The following is a 5,821-nucleotide window of genomic DNA, read 5'->3' on the forward strand; positions in this document are numbered from 1 at the left end:
GTTTACATTTTTCTTGGTCTGGAAAATAAATCAGTTTCTTTAGCATACAGCCTTTTTCTAAAAAAGTCTTAGCTTTTTTTTAATATTAACATTTTTTTAGAATTTCAAATTGAATTTTAGAGGATGTTGGAACTCTCATGTGTTATAGGTTACGCTGCGTGGGCGCTTAACTCTACTTGCATAAGAATTAAATATATGAGAAGAAGTTAATTACTAAAAGCTTGTATTTACCGCATTGTAACACTTATAAGATGATGCAGGGCGAACAATCGATAATACGGCTGGTCAATACAGTTAGGTCAAGCATGTAAGTTACTTAACTTACTTAAGAGAAGTTTAATCAGGATTTTATTTTAAGATGTGGCTGTCTTCATCATTCCCTGACAACTGAAAAGTGCGGAAAAGTGTCCCAGTAAGCAATATTTAAATCACATGAAACATATATAATTAATCAACCCAATGTTTTGATTCCTATTAGCACTGGAAGAGGGTGAGCTGGTTCAAGACGAGAAGTCTGTGGATTTTGATTACCCTGGTGGAGATCATGATTTTTACGAGGGAGATAAGGATGACCAACAGATGGATGCCAATCATCTTGACTATAACAGTAACTTAAATGGTTTTATCTTTAATTTACAAAAATAATACATACATTTACAGGTGACAATGAAGACAAGCAGGGAAGTAGAAGGGATGAGGATGGCGAAGAGCCTGCTGAAAGTTTGTCAGGTAAGAATGATGAGCCTAATTACAAAAAGACAGTTAAAATTAATTTCAAATTAAATTTTAGAGGATGAATGGCAGCCAGAAGCCAAACGAATGAAAATTGAAAAATGAAAACCGGAAAAAATGCATCATCTACAATACTAATACTTCAGATTTAAAATTCTCGTTCCTGTATTCCATACCTGCCATTTTTCTTTCTACTTCTTCGCACAAGTTTCCAGGCTTGCAAAATAAAATACATCATTCTGAAAAGCTCATATCTCTGAAAAGCTTGGTTAATGTTTGAATAAAAACTTGTTCTCTTTAAAAAGGATGAATTATCCTAACCACAAAAAAATTATTTTAGATACCGAAAAAATAGCAGTTTGGAAGTTGTCTTCGTCATTCACTATGCAAAATACAGCTTAAAAAAATGAGAGAGAAAACTCGGCCATAAAAACATCGTGGACTATTTGTGCTCCCATTCGTATCGAATTGAAACAAGCCCTGGATGAAGTGAAAGAAGCATCCCAGAAATCGGCCCCAGCCCCGGGTAACCCCGAGATTACAGGAGCTGGTTGCTGAACTGGCGATTCGACTATTTCTTGGTCTTCATCTGATGACACAGTTTTGTCTTCGCCTGTAAGCAACTACATATTATTGAAAGCTAAGAAGAAATATTTACTGTAAGTATTTCAAATCCTGGACGGAGCAAGCTGGTTCATAGGTTTACTTTGTAGTCTATGGTAATATATTGCATTTATTCATTTGTCTGATTATTTTGCATACATTCAAACATAGCAGGTCGCAGGAATACAAAAGTAACACAAATGAGATTATCCTAGCGATGATAGGGAGGTTGATGACAAGTCAATACCAGCTTGATTCTCAACATCTCGGTAAATTATATTTGTAAGGATCAGTAAAGCAAAATGGCGCTCTTTTAACGTTTACTTTGCTTTTTCGTTGGATCAAGGAATGATTATGCCAAGAGATCCCATGCCCTTCAATCATCAGTTAGTAATCCACCCACATATAGAATAAAGAATATAATACCTTGAAAGCCATTTTAGAGACAACAAATTGTGATTGATCAAACTCGATCGAGGAAAAACGGTTTCAAAAAGGGTTTTACTTCTTCACACAAGGTTTTGGGCTTGCAAAATAAATTATGTAATTTCTGAAAAGCTCGGGGTAATGTTTGAATTTTACTTGTTCTCTGTAAAAAGGATGAATTATCCAAACCACAAAAAAAATTATTTTAGATAACGACAAAATAGTAGTTTGGATGTAAATATAGAGGAATAATAATATATTCCCTAATAATACATTATAAAAAATTTAGGTATATTATGCCATCCGGGAGGAAACGGGCGGGAAGTTTCTGGAACAGATGCTGAGCCTCATCCCTGCTTGGAGAGTGACGCCTGCTGAAGGTACCACAAATATTTTATTTTATTTGTCAATTTTTTTCTCATATCGTCACCATCATACAGTGGGTACCTAAAGTATCCGTACGGCTGAGAGGAGCAGTACGGAAAACGCGTTTTTCAAAATGCTCCCATAAATTGAATTCTCGTTGGAATGCAATAAAAATTTTTTGTAAGGTTAAGATTAGGGTGGGGTTTCATCTGATTTTTTTTGGGAATTTTTCAACAACGCGATATGTGGTTTTTATCGCGTTGCGAAAGTATCCGTACGGCCGAGAGGCCTAGTAGGGAAATGGGCTTACTTTGGAGGCCTCTTATTCGGTAAATAAGTAACATTAAAGGGTGGGAAAGTTCTTAAAAAAAAGAGCTGCATTATCTCTATATGTGGTCATAAGATCACATTTTTTAAGTTTCATTTATAGTAATGAAATCAAAAATGAAAACACGAATTAATCTCTTTCTTCCCTTGGACGGAAGAGGGAGAAAGAGAAAGGGTAAATATTTTTTGATATGGCAACACTGGTGATGGGGAATCGAGGGGAAGAAAACGGAAAACTTATAATTCGTGTTTTCATTTTTGATTTCATTACTATAAATGAAACTTAAAAAATGTGATCTTATGACCACATATAGAGCTAATGCAGCTCTTTTTTTTAAGAACTTTCCCACCCTTTAATGTTACTTATTTACCGAATAAGAGGCCTCCAAAGTAAGCCCATTTCCCTACTAGGCCTCTCGGCCGTACGGATACTTTCGCAACGCGATAAAAACCACATATCGCGTTGTTGAAAAATTCCCAAAAAAAATCAGATGAAACCCCACCCTAATCTTAACCTTACAAAAAAATGTTATTGCATTCCAACGAGAATTCAATTTATGGGAGCGTTTTGAAAAACGCGTTTTCCGTACTGCTCCTCTCAGCCGTACGGATACTTTAGGTACCCACTGTACATCAATTATTAGCATTAGCATAATCTTTGTCTAGGTAAGTCTCTGCCTCTCTGGTCATTTTTACTCACAAAACTGGGAATCCAAAGCGTTAATTTCGTGTCCAAATTTTCATCCCAGCTTTCGTTTATTTGGTGTCTATTCTATTTCCTATCCATCGAAAGTTATTTTTGTAAACTTTAATTGGCACTTGATTGAATAGCGAGGATTTGAGTAGGAGGATGCCATTAACGGTATTTTATTAAAACATCGTCAAATACTTTTTTCACCTCTTGCTTCCCTTTGTCCCAATCAACTTGACCTAACCCCTATCATCACAAACATCAGCTGATTACAGCCAACACAAGTCCAACACAAGAGCTGAGTTTAGTGTTAATCCCTAGCTCTTTTTAAGTTAAGATTGTAAATAATGGACAACCATTAGATCACTTTTTACTTGTGCCAAATGTAAGTATGTTAATTACTTAACGCTGTTTTTTTCGTAATTATCGACTGGCTTGACGTTCGGTATGTGCTGGGCATTCAGACCACTCTTGGAAGGGGATGATTTCCTCTCTGGAGTCAGTGGTATCATCCATGATGAAGACTTACGCTTAATGACCTCATGAACAGTTTCTGCGGTGTCTAGGGCTTTCTCCGACGATGATGAATCAGGTTGAAATGACCTGGGTACTTGAACCGGTGCCCTTTTACTTACTGCAATAGGTTTAGTGCTTGAAGCCACAGGTACAGATTTTATGGCTGCTGTTTGTTGCTTTGTACGGTTAGTGAAATTGGAAGAACAGGGAACTGTCAGCTTCTGTTTTTGAATGCTGGTTACTTGAGTAGCTGGATGGGCAACAGCCTTTTTAGCTGAGGTTGGGATGGATTTGAATGATGTTGCTCGTTTCAGTGTGGCTCCTCCATTAGCTAAATTTGTTGTTTTACGACTTGTTGCAGTCTGACCAAATGATAAAGTTCTTTTAATTGGTCTTGATTCAGATTTGGCAGCATTTTCCATTTTAACAGCAACAGCTTCATTGGGCTTGGTTACTGAAGTAGCCTTTCCTGTTCCTTTTTTGTTTTTCAACGATTCTCTCAAGGCATCCAAGGATGAAACATTTGGTTTCACTTCCTTTTCAATTTGGGCTTGAACAGCTTCTTTGGATTTGACAGCACTCGTTGGTGCTTTTTTGCTTCTCAATGTTCCCGTCAATGCTGCTCAAGATGAAACACTGAGAGGATTACTCAAATTGCGACCCAATCTCACCATCAGTTTCTGTTTTCTTTCCTCACGTCTTTCCTGAAGGGTTCTTCTATGAAACATTAGTAAGATATTAGCATACATTAGTAGTTCAACGAATTTAGGTTATGTTTAAGCTTTTAACCTAATATCTGCATCTTTGTCTAGAACTGTTTCTGACTGCTCCATTTTTCTTTATGAAAGCCAGGTTATATCTTAGCAGAAGCTTATTAACTATGCAACTATTTCTGACAAGAGTGACAGCCCAACTTATTGCAGCTTTCCTTCACACTTTTGACTCTTAATCAAATGATTTCCTAAATCACTAAATCCTAATAAACGAGTTTGCAAAATTACGCGTCTAATCAGGGGCACCCCACCACTACGCCATTGCCAGAGCCATTTAATATGGTTACGGCTCTCAACGTTAATGGCTCTCAATCTTAATCAAAATAAATGTCTAAGAATGAAGAAAAAATAATTAAAATTTTTTTTAAAAACCTAAAAACGGTCCAGCTACCCCTTCAAAAAACAACTTTGCAACTGCAATAAATTTTTATTCACTAAACATATGATGGGATATTTTGGACAGAGTCGTCAACAAACCTACAAGTCCTTCCACAAAAGAAACAAAACAAAGAGATTAATTAGTTTGAACGGTCTGACGAATGTCAACAAAACGGAGTATCTAGAAAAATACTATAACTATATCAACCGATTAATAGCAAACTGCAATGGAGGATTGTAATTCCCTGAATCCCCTTGTAAAATTTTGGATGACAAGACCAAATTTTAGCTGTGTTAATTTTATGCTTCCACGCGTGCCATGGTTCCTTTGCTCCATCAAGGATAACGATAACACCAGAACGGAAAACTTGCGTTACTTTCTGGCAACCAACGATAGCCGGTAAACCCTAAAATAAGAACGTATACAATTATTATCAATTCAGAGGAAGACAAACAATGTGAATTACATATTCTCGGGCCAGAACAGCTCCATGAGAAATCAGGCCACCGAGCTCCGTCACGACGACAGACAACAACGGGAAATACGGACTACATCCAATGTCTGTGCTCCGCGTGATGAGGATGTCTCCGTTCTGGATTTCTTTGGCTTCTTTCAGATTCAAGGCGACACGGACTGTTGCTCTAACGGTTCCCTTGAAGACTGGCGTTCCCGTCAACTGGACTCCATTACCGTCAACCGGACTCCATCAGCACCCACCATCTGAAACTGCGATCCTTATTGAACTATATAGGTTCATTGATCTGGTTTTTTGCTCAAAACTTCAAAGGCGCGCTTTAAATTGCTTAAAATCTACCTAACAATATTGAGAACTGTACATTGTACACATAACAAAGCTCACTTGCTAGTCTTTAAAAAAAAATTCCGGGAGTATACCGGAAGTAACCCTAGCGCCTCAACCATTGAGCTGTCATCAAATTAAACCACATTATTATTCGTGATCTCCATGAAATTTGGGGTCGATTAGATGTGATTTAAACGAAATCCAAA

At 37.1% G+C, this 5,821-nt stretch overlaps 2 long non-coding RNA genes across 2 annotated transcripts; one reads left to right on the top strand and one right to left on the bottom strand.

Annotated features, from left to right (window-relative positions):
* Positions 1-493: 493 nt before the first annotated feature.
* On the top strand, positions 494-952 carry LOC124342377. The gene is made up of 3 exons (XR_006918797.1): positions 494-607; positions 661-729; positions 791-952. It is a non-coding gene; the product is annotated as an uncharacterized LOC124342377 (long non-coding RNA).
* Positions 953-5,064: 4,112 nt separating this feature from the next.
* LOC124342248 lies at positions 5,065-5,494 on the bottom strand. The gene is made up of 2 exons (XR_006918723.1): positions 5,280-5,494; positions 5,065-5,219 (listed from the first exon to the last, which is right to left on the bottom strand). It is a non-coding gene; the product is annotated as an uncharacterized LOC124342248 (long non-coding RNA).
* Positions 5,495-5,821: the final 327 nt, after the last annotated feature.

Source organism: Daphnia pulicaria, chromosome 6 (assembly GCF_021234035.1).
Source record: "Daphnia pulicaria isolate SC F1-1A chromosome 6, SC_F0-13Bv2, whole genome shotgun sequence".
In the NCBI taxonomy this organism is placed as follows: domain Eukaryota; kingdom Metazoa; phylum Arthropoda; class Branchiopoda; order Diplostraca; family Daphniidae; genus Daphnia; species Daphnia pulicaria.